Below are 18,827 nucleotides of genomic sequence, written 5' to 3'. Positions count from 1 at the left end.
TCTTGGTGTTGGGCGACTCGGACCTCCTGGTGCACCAAATTCAGGGAGAATGGGAAACACGGGATCAAAAACTCATACCGTATAGATAGTGTTTGCATGATCTTTGTCAACGGTTTTAGCTGATAGAATTCAAGCATATCCCAAGGATCCATAATGAAGTCGTCGATGCTTTGGCTACTCTGGCGTCAATGTTACATCATCCAGATAAGGCTTATGTGGACCCTTTGCAGATTCAGGTCCGTGATCAGCATGCTTACTGTAATATGGTAGAAGAAGAACTTGATGGGGAGCCATGGTTCCATGATATCAAAGAATACCTTCGGATGGGGGTATATCCGGTACAGGCCACAGGTGATCAGAAAAGAACAATTCGACGATTGGAAAGTGGATTTTTCTTCAGTGGAGGGGTGTTATACAAAAGAACTCCAGATCTTGGATTGCTAAGATGCATAGGTGCCAGACAAGCCACAGTCATCATGACTGAAATACACTCCGGAGTTGTGGACCACATATGAGTGGGTACGTTCTAGCAAAGAAGATTCTCCGAGCAAGTTACTACTGGCTCACTATGGAGTGGGATTGCATCAGTTTTGTGCGTAAATGCCATCAGTGCCAAGTGCATGGAGATCTAATTCATTCTCCACCATCTGAATTACATACAATATCTGCACCATGGCCTTTTGTTGCTTGGGGTATGGATGTCATTGGGCCAATCGAGCCGGCAACATCGAACGGACACAAGTTTATCCTGGTAGCCATTGATTATTTCACTAAGTGGGTTAAAGCGAAAACGTTCAAATCTGTGACCAAGAAAGCAGTTGTTGACTTTGTGCATTCAAATATCATCTGTCGATTTGGGATTCCGAAGGTAATCATCACGGACAATGGAGCTAATCTCAACAGTCATCTGATGACAGAGACATGTCAGCGGTTTAAGATTATACATCGCAATTCCACCCCATACTGCCCTAAGGCGAATGGAGTAGTTGAGGCAACCAACAATAATATAAAGAAGATACTTCAAAAAATGGTAAAAGGTTTTAGACAGTGCCATGAAAAGCTGTCGTTTGCATTGCTGGGATATCGCACTACTGTCCATACTTCAGTAGGGGCTACTCCTTATTTGTTGGTGTATGGCATGGAGGCAGTAATACCCGCAAAAATTGAAATCTCATCCCTTCGGATTGTTGCTGATGCAGAAATTGATGACGTTGAATGGGTCAAAACCCGCTTGGAGCAATAAGGTCTGATTAATGAAAAGATATTGGCGGCAGTATGTCATGGCCAATTGTACCAACAAAGAATGGCGAGAGCATATAACAAGAAGGTACGTCCACGAAAGTTCGAAGTGGGTCAACTAGTGTTGAGACGTATCTTGCCTCATCAGGCTGAAGCAAAAGGAAAATTTGCCCCAAACTGGCAGGGGCCATTTTTTGTATCCAGAGTATTGTCCAATGGTGCATTGTATTTGACAGATATAGAAGGCAAATGTGTAGAAATGGTTATCAATTCCGATGTAGTCAAAAGATACAATGTATGATTTCCTTGTTTGATTGTACTTGTTTGTATTTGGCATATTTTGAAGATTGGAATGACGAAGGCGTTTTGTTCTGCTATCTAAACACTTTATCCCTTGTTACCCCTTTTTGAGCCTTATTTATTTTCTTTCATACCCCTCTTTCGGGATCAACGGCACAATTCAAAAATGCAAGTGCAGAAGATAAGTAAAGGAAAAGGAGAAAAGAAAAGAACGAAAATGGAGAAAGGAAAAAATGAAAATCAAAAAAAAAAGAATGAAGAGAAAAAAAACAAAACAACAACAACAAAAAGAGAAAAGAAAGCAAAAAAGAGAAAGAAAAGAAAGAGAAAAGAGAAAATCACAACAACAAGTAATTCCTATGTCATGAACTACGTTCGAACTGATTCCTTTTAAGGATACGTAGGCAGCCTCACGGTTCGGTCTCATCAAAACAAAATCCAAAAATCCCCATGCAAGAAACTGGGTAGAAGTTGTGTTTGTTGTGAGAAACCTGATTCCGAAAGTTGTAACTTTAACCCATTTGAATTGTTTTGAGCCTTTTATACTCGTTCCTTCTAACCCTGTCCAAACGCCCGCATTACGGTCCAAAGAAAGACCTTCTGATCAGTCTTTGAGAAATGCCAAGTCGAGCAGGTAAATGTAATTCATGTCAGGGGCAACGCTCTGGTTCAAGCAGGAAAAATAAAAATGAGAGAGTCTTATTGGTGAAAACATTCACAGGCACCAGAAGGCGACGGGAGTTGAGAGAAATAAAAATGAGAGAGTCTTATTGGTGAAAACCTTCACAGGAACCGTAAGGTGACGGGAGTTGAGAGAAAAATGAGAGAGTTTTATTGGTGAAAACCCTCATGGGCACCGTAAGGCGAAAGTGAGTCTAGAGATGAACAAATGAAAGAGGTCTGCTGGTGAAAACCTTTCAAGGCACCACAGGATGAATAAGGTCAAGGTTTGGGTAAAGTAATCAGGTCATGAAAATTCTAGGGCAACAAAGTACGGCAACTAAAAGCTGATTGGTTGGACATATTGGGTCGATTAATCCGAAATGCATGTCATGATCACTGGTACCAGTTGTTCCACCTAGATAAGTTTCTTTTTCTTTCTCCTTTGGTATCAGTCATCTGGTTTTGGATTCTTTTTATCCTTAACCCGCAAAGTCATTGTATTTCATTTTCTTTTGGGTATTTATCTAAAGATTTTTCAATGTCAGTCTTGTTCAAATCGAGTGAAAAGGATTTCAAAGCTCACTACCAACTTCCAAAATTGTAAAGTACGGAGTGGTCAAAGCATACTAAGGATAACACAACGTAAGATGGGGATACAAGGAATCACCGAAAGCTTCATCAGTGGAATGGTGTGGTGATGTCATGGGAGACGCAAAAGTTCAGATAAATGGGTCATAGGTAAACAACAGCGGGGGTATAGAACACTCGGCTCGTCAAAAGTCATGGGGTTTGAAAGTCAGTCAGAAAGTCAAAGCGGTTCAGGACCAGTTCGGAGAAGCCAGTTAGAACAAAACAGTGTAGCAGAAAGATCTTTAACAAGAATGCCATCGGCTAACCACCATTTTAAACTGACAAATTTTCTTTGATTTAAACAGGGGCAGAAAAGTTCGTTTGTTTCAGAGGAACTCTCCGTAGAGAAAGGCGGTCACCAAACAGGTTTGATTTTTGATTTTCAGGATCCTCTTGGAAAATGAGACCTAGTTTAAAGTTCAGAAATAGCATAATCTAGCATAAATGTATCCCAAAAGAATATAAGTTAGCATGTTCGAGATAGGATTCAATTAGGAGTTGTCAGGACCCTCCTGAATAATAGGACTTAGCTTTAAGATTTCGAGTAGATAACAACATTTAGCATAAACCTGCTGTAGGGTAGTATAATTCAGACATGAAAATTGTCACTCTTAAGATAAAATTTGACATTTGATTTTCCGGACCCTCCTGGATAGTGGGGAGTAGTTTAAAGATCCTCTTAGATAGCATGGTTTAGTAGAAGTCACACTTGTAGAAGATATAACTTAGATTTTAAATTGTCGTTTAGTTAAGAGTTGCCAGGACCCCCCTGAATAATGGGACCTAGATTTCAAATCCTTAGTAATAGTTGATAATATGATTTAGTTTTACAATCACATCTGTTCCCAACCACCAAACTGGGGAAGAAAATTTTCTTTATTTTTGTCTATGTCGAAGTCAGGAGCCCGCCTGGAGAGCAGGGAATACTTTCAAGTATAGCAGTCGGGAGCCCGCCTGGAGAACAAGGGAGTACAATTTAAATTTTAGCTTTCAAATTCCTTGTTTTGTCTATTATGAAGTCAGGAGCCCGCCTGGAAAGCAGGGAATACATTCAAGTTTAGCAATCAGGAGCTCGCCTGGAGAGTAGGGAATACATTTAGAGTTGAAGTCAGGAGCCCGCCTGGAGAGCAGGGAATACATTCAAGTTTAGCAATCAGGAGCCCGCCTGGAGAGTAGGGAATACTTTCAAATGTTGAAATCAGGAGCCCGCCTGGAGAGCAGGGAATATATTTCAAGTTAGCAGTTAGGAGCCAGGCTGGAAAGCAGGGAATACATATCAAGTTCAGCGGTCAGACACCCACCTGAAGAAGGGGAAAACATCTCAGTTTACAATTCAAGATGGCAACAAACGGATGTTTCCGAGAGAATGGAGGATAACAAGTCAACAAGAAACACAAGAGCAAGTTTGAAGATATAGATAGGACTTTTGTAATCCATAGACCATAGTCTAGTCTAGCTTCTTGTTTTATTTTGACATGGTGTAATAAGGGGGTTCAATAAGCAGTAGCAACAGCAGCAGCAATAGCGAAATCACAGCTTCATGGTAGTCCCAGCTACCAAAACTTCTCGAACTACACTGACTTGATTCCTTTTAAGCCAAGGATAAGTAGGCAACCTCAGAAGCAGGGAGCGGTCAACTCTTTCAAAAAATGCTTCCCACGGAGTATTCAAACAGGCAAAAATTGCTCGTATCCGCTCACTTTATCTTTGCACGAAAACTCTTCGTGTTTCCAGGCAAAGAGAGGCAGTTGTGAGCACGTGATTTTTGCCCTGTATGAATTACTCCCATAATTTCAAAACAAAATAATTTCTTTTCATTATTTGAAATTTTATGGATTTTCGCGGCATTTTATGTTAAATGTTTGCATTTGTCTGTGCATATTTATTTTATTTAATTAATGAAAAATACAAAAAAAATATGTTGCATTTGCATTTTTGGATTAATTGACAAATTAGTAGTTTTATAAAAATGGAAAAATCACAAAAAAAAATAATTGTTTATTTTGCACTTTTCATTTTAATTTTGAATTTTGGTAGTTTTTCCTTTAATTTAGTTTTTTTTAATTATTTGTGGTAAGTATTATTTAGGGTTAATTAATGTAATAGGATAATTTGATTAGTGATTAATGTAGGTTTATTTTTAATTTTAATTCAAAAGAAACTAAAATAAAATTGAAAAAAGAAAAGAAAACAAAAGAAGGGGAAAATTTGGACTTAGAGCCGATTTGGGCCTCAGATTTGCTGAGCCCAAACATTTCTTCTTCTCTTAAAAATTTTCGCCAACCCAGTTTCTTCATTCAGTACGGAACCACGCCCTAACCCACACCCGCCCGTCTTCCGAAACCCGACCCGTTCCCAAATGCTAACAAACAAAAGAGCCCTAGAACCCTAACCTCCAAGACCCATCAGCGCAGCCACTGTTTTTCTTCTCCAAACAACCAAATCCAAGCCCCAAAATTAGCCCAAATTCGGGCGAGTGAATCCTAAATCCTTAACCCACGCGTCACTCCTTCTCTCATCTTGCCGTTGCTAACGGTTTCTGACGCGAGATTCCCTTCCTCTCTCACTCGCTCGAATTCATGTTGTATCATACGATTGGAAGGTTCTGGAGATGAGATGCTGGATGAGTGTGAGGCGTTGGATTGATTTCACTCAATCCGAGCCCCACATTCATCAAGGATTTGTCTTCAAAGAAGCCTTATCCGATTTTGTGAGGGGGGGGGAATTTTTCGAGAGTTCTTGAGTTTTTGGGGTGAGATTGCTCGAGGTTCCTTCTTTTCCATCGACCACCATCAAAAAGAAAATATATATATATATATATATATATATATATATATATATAGTCTGAGTTCGATTTTATTGAGCTTTTTACTGCATTTCAAGGTTCATCAACAAAAATCACCAATAACAGATTTCGTTTTTTTTTTGCATTTCGTCTTTCTCCTGATTTCTGGTCCTGAACAATGGAGTTTGATTAAAGTTTGAGTCGGAATTTGCGTTTAAGTTCTAAATCTCGGTACCGTTTCAAATTTCTGTCTGAGCTTTTGATCTCTACTCGCTTCTGTTGCTGATTGCTGGTGTTAGCTATTGGATTTCACTTGTATTCAACGTTAGAGCAAAGTTAATCGGAAGTGTTTATTGATTCCAGGTTCATTTCTTCTTCATTTTTATTTGTTTTTCCGTGATTCTGCATCGTGTGCTCATGTTCTGTTATGTTTTTAGTCTAAGACTACCTGAAAGTCAGTGTTTGTTGTTCAGATTATAAGGCTGAGTTCTGTTGGCCTTGATTCAGGTCTGTCTCTGTTTTTGTGTTTATTCTATATTGAACGAGCGATTGTATGCACTGATATAATGGCTGCAGTTGTATAAATTCGCCCACTCGTTTGTCAAATTTGAGCATCGAAACAAATTCATGAAACCTTAAGGGTGGAAGCCTTCTTGTTTGATCATTTCTGCTGGTTTAGCTGCAGTTTGAGTGCTAAGTGATTGTTGGGCTTGGTTCACTTGTGAATTAGTGGATTGACACGCATTTAGCTTCACCTATAAGGCCACAGAGATTAATGTTCACGTTTCCAGCAGTCATTTCTGTCCGTAGGATTCTTGAACAGAATCAGACACGAAAATTGTGAAGTATTATGGCTGCCTAGTAGCCATCAAAGTTGGTATATGTGGAAATGAGTTTTGGAAAAAAATTCTTGTTTGTGTGTGGATTTTAAAATTGCAATAATCCATGAGACTCCTTCTAATCAATGTCCATTTGATGGTCAATTAGTTCAGCAGCTTAGGGATATTCATTAAACTTCGATTTGTTTGGTTTTCACTTGTATGGTTGGGGTGTAATTAGTTGTATATCATCTGAGCAAGTTGTCAATAAGCGGCGTGTTCATGTGTTCGTATCTTAAGTATTTTGGACTGTATCTGTTGGTTTTTGTAAGAATTCGATCATTGTTGGCCACACAATTTTGTCTGTTGTAGATGCTGGAGTATTTCGGCCTCTGAAATCTCTTGAGCCAGGTAGTTTGAGCTATGAGGGGCACCGTGTTGTCATTATTTTGCTGATTTGTGTAACTAGGCCTGCCAGTTCTTCCTCACCTCTATTTGGTCCACTTCTTGTTTCTTTCGATGTTGTCCGAAATGTGATTGCAGTTTAAATGACTACTGCAGGAGATTTTACTGCTATGAAATCTGCATATACGCATTCACTTCAATACTCTGCCAAAGGAATTGCGAACCATTATCGTGCTTTCTCTGAGTTTGTTGCGAGTATTGTAACTCCTTTGCCGGTGTAAGTTCACAGCCAGTGTTCAGAACCTTGTGTGCTATTTTGTGTCATCTATTAGAGTTATCTGTTGGTTTAATTAGGATAAAATCAGTCCAAGTTCGTGACAGTTTCAGCTCGACTGAATTATTTGTTTAGTTAAATTTATTCAATTGCCGTTTTATTTCTTTCCAATAAATTTTGTTCCTGAAACACATTAACATCATCGATGAGGTTGTAATTTGATTCAATCTTCAGAATTTTGTTTTTCTCTTTGATGAATGATTCAACCTGGGTTTGCTACACATGAACTGAGGTCCTGAATAATCCGTTTCATTTGTCTGTGTCGGAAGAACTCTTTTTGCTTCTTTAAGCTTCGCCATTGCAGTTGGAAGAAATCGATAGAGCTTAACATCTTACTTTTAACAGCTAGTTAGTTTGGTTTTTGTTGTTATGATTCTGTGATAAACTCAGCATGTTAGCGACTAAATGTATATATCACTGTTTGGTATTATCTATTTAGTTAAGTGATATCCTTTACTCAATTGTGATTATCGAGTGCCTAGTTCCGCATCCTCACTAAGAGTGAATAGCATAAGTTTAACATGTATCAATTGCATAACTCTTGATGCAATGGTTTGGCTTTTTATTAGTTCATGTATTCTAAATCCAAGGCTCTTGACCTTCCCACATAATTCTTAGAATTTGAGGTTTGTCATTTAGCAAAAATCCACGGCCCTCGCAAGTTACAAATGCGTAGTTGCTTTAGGCGCGTTGTTTTAAAAATTTACCTTCCTAAACTCGGGTGCGCATTTATGTGACCCAAATCCAAATCTCAACGATGTTAGAATATGTCAAAAACCACAGGTGCATTTATGTGACGTGGTTCGAAACGTGTTTTAATAACGTTGCAATTTTCCTTAAAAATTACTAAAAGCGGCTAATAAAGTTAAAAATTGTACATAGGTTTATAATTGTTTAAAATCAGATAATTAAGCTGAATATAACAGTTGAGCAACCGTGCTAGAACCACAGAACTTGGGAATGCCTAACACCTTCCCCGGGTTAACCTAATTCCTTACCCGAATTTCTGGTTCGCGGACTGTAATACAGAGTCAATCTTTTCCTCGATTCGGGATTTGAACCGGTGACTTGGGACACCATAAATTATTTCAAGTGGTGACTCTGAGTTTAATAAATAAATAATCCTGTTTCGATTGACACTTTAAGTTGGAAAAAACTCTCTTTATTTATTTCCTTCCGCGGGTGTAATGAAAAAGGAGGTGTGACATAAATTATTTTGAAATCGGACCTCAAATCGAGGTCAAAATCCCCAAAATTTGAAAAACCTAGGCTCTACCCAAAACACCCAATTTCCCCCATGAAAACCTTTTATTTAGAGTTTAAATCATGAGAAAAGATGTTAAAGATTAATAAAAACAAGTTAGAAATGACTTACAATCGATTTGGAAGAGTATTTGTCTTTGAAAAATCGCCCAAGAGTGTTTTGGTTTTGAAAGGGTTTGAAAAATGAAAGATTTTCGACTAAGTTATGAATTTGCAGGTCGCAGATGTCACAATTGCGACTAGGGTTCGCAATTGCGAACCCTTCAGAAGTCTGCTATTCTCACATTTGCGACAACAGTTCGCAATTGCGAACTCGCATTTACGATTAAGGAGTCGCATTTGCAACAAAGGGAAATTGCTGGGCCACTTTGCATTTGCGAAGAAAGGATCGCATTTGCGATCAGCCCTCCCCAGGCCTTCTCTCGCATTTGCGATGGGTTTGTCACATTTGCGAGCTCATATTTGCGAGTTCAATACGAAGCCTGTAGGCCTGCAACATACCAGCTAAAAAATCCTACAACATCCTAAGTTCAATTCCACTCTGTGGCCTATCCAAAACTCACCCGAGCCCTCGGGGCTCCAAACAAAACATGTACACCAACCTAAAAACATCATACAGACTCGCTCGTGCAATCAAATCATAAAAATAACACGTAAAATCATGAATTAAACCTCAAAACTCATCATTTTCACCAAGAACACTTAAAGTTCATAATTGTTCAACCGGAAGTCCAAATCACGTCAAATAAACTCCATTTTCACCAAATTTCACAGTTATCATTTGAATACTATAACAAATTTGTACCGGGCTCCGGAACAAAAATACGGGCCTGATACCAATGGTTTCAAACATTAATTCTTTTCTTTATTTCATAGATAATTCAGCAAAACATTACTTTCAAAAATTGATTTCTAAGGCTTGGGACCTCGGAATTCATTTCCGGGCATACGCCCAAGTCCCATATTTTACTGTGGACCTCCCGGGATTGTCGGAACACAGATCCGGGTCCGTTTGCTCAAAATATTGACCAAAGTCAACCATACATAGATTTTAACTCTAGAAATTTCTATTTCTCATATTTTCACATAAAAGGCTTTTTAGATATAAGTCCGGACTACACACGCAAATCGAGATGAGATAAAAAGGAGATTATAAGGCCTCCGAACACATGATTTATTTTTAAAACGAGTGATGACCTTTTGGGTCATCACATCCTCTACCTCTAAAACAATCGTTCGTCCTCGAATGGACATAAGAAGAAAGTACCTGAGTCAGGGAAAAGATAGGGATAACGACTCCGCATATCAGACTCGGACTCCCAGGTCGATGCCTCAGCAGGCTGACCTCTCCACTGAACATGGACAGAAGGGAAACTTTTCGATCTCAACTGACGAACCTGCCGGTCTAGAATAGCTACCAGCTCCTCCTCATAGGAAAAGTCCTTGTCCAACTGGACAATGCTGAAATCTAGCACGTGGGATGGATCGCCATGATACTTCCAGAGCATGGCCACATGAAACACTGGATGCACGACAGACAAGCTCAGCAACAACGCAAGTTTATAAGCCACCTCTCCCACTCGATCAAGAATCTCAAACGGGCCAATGAACCTAGGGTTAAGCTTGCCCTTCTTTCCAAATCTCATCACGCCCTTCATAGGCAACACCCGAAGCAGTACCCGCTCACTGACCATGAATGCCAAATCTCGAACCTTACGGTCGGCATAACTCTTTTGCATGGACTGGGCTTTATAAAGACTATCCTGAATGATTCTGACCTTGTACAAGGCATCATGTACTATATCCGTACCCAAGAATCGAGCCTCTCCTGGATCGAACCATTCAACCGATAGCCGACACCATCTACCATATAAAGCCTCATAAGGAGCCATCTGGATACTCGACTAGTAGCTATTGTGGTAGTCAAACTCTGCTAGAGGCAAAAACTGATCCCACGAGCCTCCAAAGTTAATGACACAAGCTCGGAGTATATCCGCCAAACTCTAAATAGTGCGCTCGGACTGCCCGTCCATCTGAGGATGAAATACTATGCTCAACTCAACCCGTATGCCCAACTCTCGTTGAACTGCTCTCCGGAAATGTGAGGTAAACTACGTACTTCGGTCCGAAATGATAGACACAGGCATACCATGAAAACAAACAATCTCCCGGATATAGATCTCAGCTAACCTCTCGGAAGAATAGGAGACTGCCACCGGAATGATATGTGCTGACTTGGTTAGCCTATCAACAATAACCCACACTGCATCGAACTTTCTCTGAGTCTCTGGGAGCCCAACAACGAAGTCCATAGTGATACGCTCCCACTTCCACTCTCAATCTTCTGGAACAAACCACCAGGCCTCTGATGCTCGTACTTAACGTGCTGACAATTCAAAAACCGAGCCACATATGTTGATGTCCTTCTTCATTCTCTTCCACTAATAATGTTGTCACAAATCTTGATACACCTTAGCGGCGCCCGGATGAATAGAGTACCGGGAACTATGGGCCTCCTCTAAAATTAACTTCCCAGAGCCCATCCGCGTTAGGCACACAAACTCGACCCTGCAGACTCAAAACTATGTCCTCTCCTAAGGTAACCTGCTTAGCACCTCCGTGCTGCACCGTATCTCTAAGGACACACAAATGAGGATCATTATACTGTCGATCTCGGATACGCTACAATAACGAAGAACGAGCGATTATGCAACCTCACGAACTGATTGGCCAAAGCCTGAACATCCAAAGCAAGCGGTCTCTCACCGACCAGAATATAAGCAAGACTGCCCATACTGGCTGACTTCCTACTCAAAGCATCGGCCACTACATTGGGCTTTCTCGGATGATATAAGATGGTGATATCATAGTCCTTTAATAGCTCCAACCATCTTCTCTACCTCAAATTTAGCTCCTTCTACTTGAACAAGTATTGCAGACTCTTGTGATCCGTGAACACCTCACATGACACACCATATATATAATGCCTCCAAATCTTCAACGCGTGAACAATGGCTGCTAAATCCAAATCATGAACCGGATAGATCTTCTCATGAATCTTCAACTGACGTGAAGCATATGCAATGACCTTGCCATCCTGTATCAACACCGCACAAAGTACAATACGAGATGAATCACAATAAACTTTATAAGGCCCTGAACCTGTGAGCAAAACCAACACCGGCGCCGTAGTCAAAGCTGCCTTGAGCTTCTGAAAGCTCGCCTCACACTCGTCCGGCCACATGAACTGTGCACCTTCTGGGTCAGCCTGGTCATCGGGGCTGGAATAGACGAAAACCCCTTCACAAACCGATGATAATAGCCTGCCAATCCCAAGAAACTCCGAATCTCTATAGCTGATGTTGGTCTAGGCCAGTTCTTGGCTGCCTCAATCTTCTTCGGATCTACCTAAATACCCTCTACTGATACAACATGACCTAAGAATGCAACTGAACTCAACCAGAACTCACACTTCGAAAACTTCGCATACAACTGACTATCCCTCAAAGTCTGGAGGACCACCCTCCGATGCTGCTCATGCTCCTCCTGACTGCGGGAATAGATCAAACTATCATCAATGAAGACTATCACGAACGAATCCAAGTAAGGCCTGAACACTCGGTTCATCAAATCCATAGAGGTTGTTGGGGCATTTGTCAACCCAAATGACATCACCAAGAACTCATAATGCCCGTACCGAGTCCGGAAAGCTGTCTTAGGGACATCAGATGCCCTAATCCTCAAATGATGGTGGTCAGCTCTCAAGTCAATCTTCGAAAATACCTTGGCACCCTGAAGCTGATCAAACTAATCATCAATCCTCGGTAATGGATACTTATTCTTGATTATAACCTTGTTCAACTACCGGTAATATATACACATTCTCATCGATCCGTCCTTCTTCTTAACAAACAACACCGGCGAACCCCAAGGTGAAACACTAGGTCTAATGAAACCTTTTTAAAGCAAGTATTGCAACTGCTCCTTCAACTCTTTCAACTCAGGCGGGGCCATACGATACAGCGGAATAGAAATGGGCTGAGTGCCCGGAGCCAAATCAATACAAAAGTCAATATCCCTGTTGGGTGGCATGCCCGGCAGGTCTGAAGAAAATACCTCAGGAAACTCACGAACGATAGGCACCGAATCAATAGAAGGAACCTCGGCACTAGAATTACAAAAATATGCCAAATAGGCCAAATGCCCCTTCTCGACCATACGCTGAGCCTTCATATATGAGATAGCACTACGGGTAGAATGATCAGGAGTTCCTCTCCACTCTAAACAAGGCAAACCAGACAAGGGTAAGGTCACAGTCTTGGCATGACAGTCCAAGATAGCATTGTAAGGTGATAACCAGTCCATCCCCAATATGACATCGAAATCAACCATGTCCAGAAGTAACAAATCTACACGAGTCTCAAGACCCCCAATCACAACTATACAAGAATGATGGACTCGATCTACCACAATAGAATCACCCACCGGTGTAGACACATATATAGAAGCACTCAAAAAATCACTAGGCATGACCGGATATGGTGCAAAATAAGATGACACATAGGAGTATGTAGACCCCAAATCAAATAAAACTGAAGCATCTCTACAATAAACCAGAACAGTACCTGTGATAACTGCATCGGAAGCCTCAGCCTCAGGCTAGGCTGGAAGAGCATAACATCGAGGTTGTGCCCCACCACCCTGAACTACATCTTTGGGACGGCCTGCTGTTGGCTGGCCTCCACCTCTAGCGTCCTGACCTCCACCTCTAATACCTCCACCTCTAACACCTCTACATCCTCCTCTAGCTGACTGAGCAGGTTGTGGAACACTCGGTGCCTGAACCATAGCCGGGAACCCTGATGCTGAGAGCTGCTCGATGCTTGGGGGCAAAAACCTAGAAATGTGACCCATATCACTACAAGTATAACAAGCCCTCGGTTGCTGAGGCTGCTGACCCTGACGACCTGAATGGCCACCCCGAAAACTATGGAGCGGCGGTGCACTAATAGGAGCTGGTGGTGCACTGTAGGAATGCTAATCAGAATACTGCATATGAGAACCACGACCACCTGAAGCACCGTGAGAAACCTAAAGTGCTGACTGAAAAGGCCTAAGAGAATGGCCTTTACCATACGAATCCCTGCCTCCAGATGAGGTACCACTGAATCTGCCTGAATGACAAGGCCTCTTGTCTGACCCCTAACCACCTCCCGTCGATCTCAACTATCCTGGCCACATTGGCCGCCTCTTGAAAAGAAATCTCACTCCCCGTCTCCTTAGCCATATGAAGTCAAATAGGTTGAATGAGCCCCTCAATGAACCTCCTCACTCTCTCTGGGGAGTATAAGTGGAACATGACAGGACAAATCGATAAACCTGGTCTCGTACTGAGTAACAGTCATAGAACCCTGCTAGAGACGCTCAAACTGCCTCCGATAGATATCTCTCTGAGTGACAGGAAGAAAGTTCTCCAGAAATAGCTGAGAAAACTGCTCCCAAGTCAAATCTGGTGACCCAACTGGTCTAGCCAAACAATAATCCCTCCACCAAGTCTTGGCGGATCCATAGAACCAAAAAGTAGCATAGTCGACCCCATTGGTCTCCACTATCCCTATATTCCTGAGAACCTTATGACAGCTGTCTAAATAATTCTAGGGATCCTCAGAAGATGTACCACTAAAAGTGGTAGTGAAGAGCTTGGTAAACCTGTCAAATCTCTACAAGGCATTGGCAGACATAGTTGTTTCCATCACCGGTCTGAGCTACCACACCCGCCTGAACTGCTCCAACTGGCTGAGCTGCTGGAATCTGAAACTGAGGAGCCATCTACTCCGGAGTGCGAGTAGCAGGAGTCTGGGCTCCTCCTCCAGCCTAAGAGACGGCTGGTGCTACAGGAAGCAAGCCTGCCCAGGCGACACTCTCCATAAGGACCACTAGATGGACCAGAGCATGCTGGAGTACTGGGGTAGCAATGAACCCCTCTAGGACCTGAGCTAGGACCACCGGAACTGCCTGGGCCGGAACCTCATTATCAAACTCAACATGAGGCTCCGCCACTGGTGTTGCTGCTCTAGGCTGAGCTCTGCCCCTACCTCGGCCTCTAACATGGCTTTGCCCTGCTCTCTGCACCTCATGGGAGCTACTGCTGGGGGCTCGGGCTGCTGATCGATGGATGAGGAAGCGTGTGTTCTCACCATCTGCGAAAGAACAGAGTAGAAATTCAATTAGCATTGAGAAACCAAACCGCACGATAGAAAAAAATAGATGTGAAGTTTTACCTAACTCTGTAGCCTCTAGGGATAAATACAGACGTCTCCATACCGATCCCTCAGACTCTACTAAGCTTGTCCGTGAGTTGTGAGACCTATGTAACCTAGAACTCTGATATCAATTTGTCACGACCTGGATTTCCCACCCTCGGGAGTTGTGATGGCGCCTAATAGTGTAATCTAGGCAAGCCAACCGTTTGAACAATTTATCTTTTTCCCATTTTAATCTTTTAACAATTATGAACCAACAATTTATAAACATCGGAATTTAAATGAGTGGAAGAAACAAATAAAACCATTTAAATATTTCCAATACAATTTCTTAAACAAATACTACCCAGAACGTGTGTCACAACTTCACAGACAGTCTTTGAATACTATGAACAAGGTCTAAAAAGTAAATACAACACTGTTTCGGAAATACTTAAATGAAACAGGAAGAAAGGATAAAGGGAGATGCCAGGGCCTACAGGACTACCTTGGATCTCCGAATGGACTGAAGGCAGCCACCCCAAGCTAAGGTCCAAAAGCTGTTGCGCCTTGATCTGCACACAATGCAGAGTGTAGTATCAGCACAACCAATCCCATGTGCTGGTAAGTGCCTAGCCTAACCTCGACAAAATAGTGATGAGCCTAGGACCAGGCTACCAAATAAACCTATGCAGTTAAATCATATACATCGGAGGAAACATCAATAAATGATAGAAAGACAACAAGTAATTACGAGGAACACCATATCTCAATTATCAACAAGAATACTAAATTAAACAAGTGCACGACATCACCCTTCGTACTTTTACTCTCGTCCTCACCATAAGAATCAATATAAATGGCACGACATCACCCTTCGTGCTTTCACTCCCGTCCTCACAATAAAATCAATATAATCGGCACGGAATTTTACATAGTGCGGCACGACATCACCCTTCGTGCTTTTACACTCTTCCTCACAAAATAATACACGACATCACTCTTCGTGCTTTAACGCTCTCTCACCAAAACAATGCACGACATCACCCTTCGTGCTTTAATACTCTTCCGCACCCAAACAACAATCACAAGCAATAGAGCAAGGAAATAAATAAAACTACAATAAAATACCGGCAAGGGAACAATAGTTCAACAATCAAATTCCGGCAAGGGCACAATATCAAAAGCATCAACATCCCGGCAAGGGAGATAGCATTTAAAGCAACAACATCCCAGAAAGGGAGACAATATAAAAATTCTCTCTATAAGATTCAATTGTCAATTATACTTCCACTATTCATTATACAACTTGAGGCAACGCTCCTCAATGTTCAAATATCACTATTACTTCCACAAGATTTGCTCAACAATAGAAATCATCACTTAAGGCATGAACAACACATACGGAGTCACATTAGTCATAGAATAAGACTCCCGAGCATGCTTGACACCAATGTATAAATACTTGTCACCATGCCTATACGTCGTACTCAATAAATAACACATAGCAAATAGGACACAACTCCTAATCCCTCAAGCTAAGGTTAGACCAAACACTTACCTCGATGTCACGAACACAATTCAAGTCTCAACTATCGCTTTACCTCTTGATTCCATCAGCAATTCGCTCGTATCTAGCCACAAGTTATTTAACTATATCAATAAATGCTAAATGAATCAATTCCAATGCATGAAAATAGGTTTTCTAAAGTTTTTCTCAAAAAGTCAAAAATCGTCCCCGAGCCCACGTGGTCAAAACCCGAGGTTCGAACCAAAACCCGATTACCCATTCCCCCACGAACCCAAATATATAATTTGTTTTGAAATCGGACCTCAAATCGAGGTCCAAATCCCCAAAATTTGAAAAACCTAGGTTCTACCCAAAACACTTAATTTCCCCCATGAAAACCCTTGATTTAGAGTTGAAATCATGAGAAAAGTTGTTAAAGATTAGTAAAAACAAGTTAGAAATGACTTACAATCGATTTGGAAGACTACTTGTCTTTGAAAAATCGCCCAAGAGTGTTTTGGTTTTGAAAGGGTTTGTAAAATGAAAGATTTTCAGTTAAATTATGAATTTGTAGGTCGTAGATGTCGCAATTGCGACTAGGGTTCACAATTGCGAACCTTTCAGAAGTCTGATATTCTCGCATTTGCGACAACAGTTCGCAATTGCGAACTCATATGTGCGATGGGGGAGTCGCATTTGCAGCAAAGGGAAATTGCTGGGCCACTTTGCATTTGCAAAGAAAGGATCGCATTTGCGATCACCCCTGCCCAGGCCTTCTCTCGCATTTGCGAGCCCGGCTTCGCAGATGCGAAACCTGCAGGCCTGCAACATACCAGCTAAAAAAACTTGTTCTAAGTTCAGTTCTACTCCGTGGCCTATCCAAAACACACCCGAGCCCTCAGTGCTCCACACCAAACATGTACATCAACCTAAAAACATCATACGAACTCGCTCGTACAATCAAATCATGAAAATAACACGTAAAACCACGAATTAAACCTCAAAACTTATCATTTTCACCAAGAACACTTAAAGTTCATAACTCTTCAACTGGAAGTCCAAATCACGTCAACTAAACTCCATTTTTCACCAAGTTTCATAGTTATTATTTAAATACTATAACAAGTTTGTACCGGGCTCCGAAACCAAAATACGGGCCTGATACCAATGGTTTCAAACATTAAATTTTTTCTTTATTTCATAGATAATTCAGCAAAATAATTACTTTCAAAAAATGATTTCCAAGGCTTGGGACCTCTGAATTCATTTAAGGGCTTACGCCCAAGTCCCACATTTTACTGCAGACCTCCCGGGATTGTCGGAACACAGATCCGGGTCCGTTTCTCAACATGTTGACCAATGTCAACCATAATTAGATTTTAACACTAGAAATTTCTATTTCTCATATTTTCACATAAAAGGCTTTCCGGATATAGGTCCGGACCACACACGCAAATCGAGGTGAGGTAAAAAGGAGGTTTTAAGGCCTTGGAACACAGGATTTGTTTCTAAAACGAGTCACAAAACCAAACAAGCACGCAAGTCAAAAAATATCATACGGACTTGCTCGTGTGATCAAAGCATCAAAATAACATCAACAACTATGAAATTAGCATCAAAATCAAAGAAAAATCTCATGAACTCTTTAAGTTCAAATTTTAACAACTGAAGGTCCGATTCACGTCATTTCAAGTCAGTTTCCTATCAAATTTCACAGGCTCAACTTAAATCACATATAAGACCTGTGCCGCGCTCCGGGAACAAAATACAAGCCCAATACCATCAAATTCAAACATATTTCATTTCCAAAAACTCATATATATTCCAGAAAATAATTTTCTTTAAAAATTCATTTCTCGGGCTAGGGACCTCGAAATTTGATTCCCGGCATACGCCCAAGTCCCATATTTTCCTACGGACCCTTCAGGATCGTCAAATCACGGGTCCAGGTCCGTTTACCTAACTAAATTTATTTTAAAAGCAAAATTCATCATTTTCAAAGATTTTCACATAATGGCTTTCCAGAAATACGCCCGGACTGCGCACACAAATCAAGGAGAGACAAAAAGGAGGTTTTAAGGCCTCAAAACACAGAATTTATTTCTAAAACAAGTGGATCACATTCTCCACCTCTAAAACAACCGTTCATCCTCGAGCGGACATAAGAAGGATGTACCTAAGTTAGAGAAAGGATGGAATAAAAGCTCTGTATATTGGTTCAGACTCCCAGGTCGATGCCTCAACAGGCTGACCTCTCCACTGAACACGAGCAGAAGGGAAACTCTTCAATCTCAACTAACGAACCTGCTGGTCTAGAATAGCTATGGGCTCCTCCTCATAGGACAAGTCCTTGTTCAACTGGACAGTGCTGAAATCTAACACGTGGGATGGATCGCCGTGATACTTTTGGAGCATGGACACATGAAACACTAGAGGTACGGCTGATAAGCTCGGCGATAACGCAAGTCTGTAAGCCACCTCTCCCACTTGATCAAGAATCTCAAACGGGCCAATGAACCTAGGGCTAAGCTTGCCCCTCTTCCAAAATCTCATCACGCCCTTCATAGGCGACACCCGAAGCAACACCCGCTCACCGACCATGAATGCCAAATTACGAAACTTACGGTCGGCATAACTC

The sequence above is a fragment of the Nicotiana tabacum genome, chromosome 18, assembly GCF_000715075.1.
Source record: "Nicotiana tabacum cultivar K326 chromosome 18, ASM71507v2, whole genome shotgun sequence".
Lineage (NCBI taxonomy): Eukaryota > Viridiplantae > Streptophyta > Magnoliopsida > Solanales > Solanaceae > Nicotiana > Nicotiana tabacum.
This window is presented reverse-complemented; position numbering follows the sequence as displayed.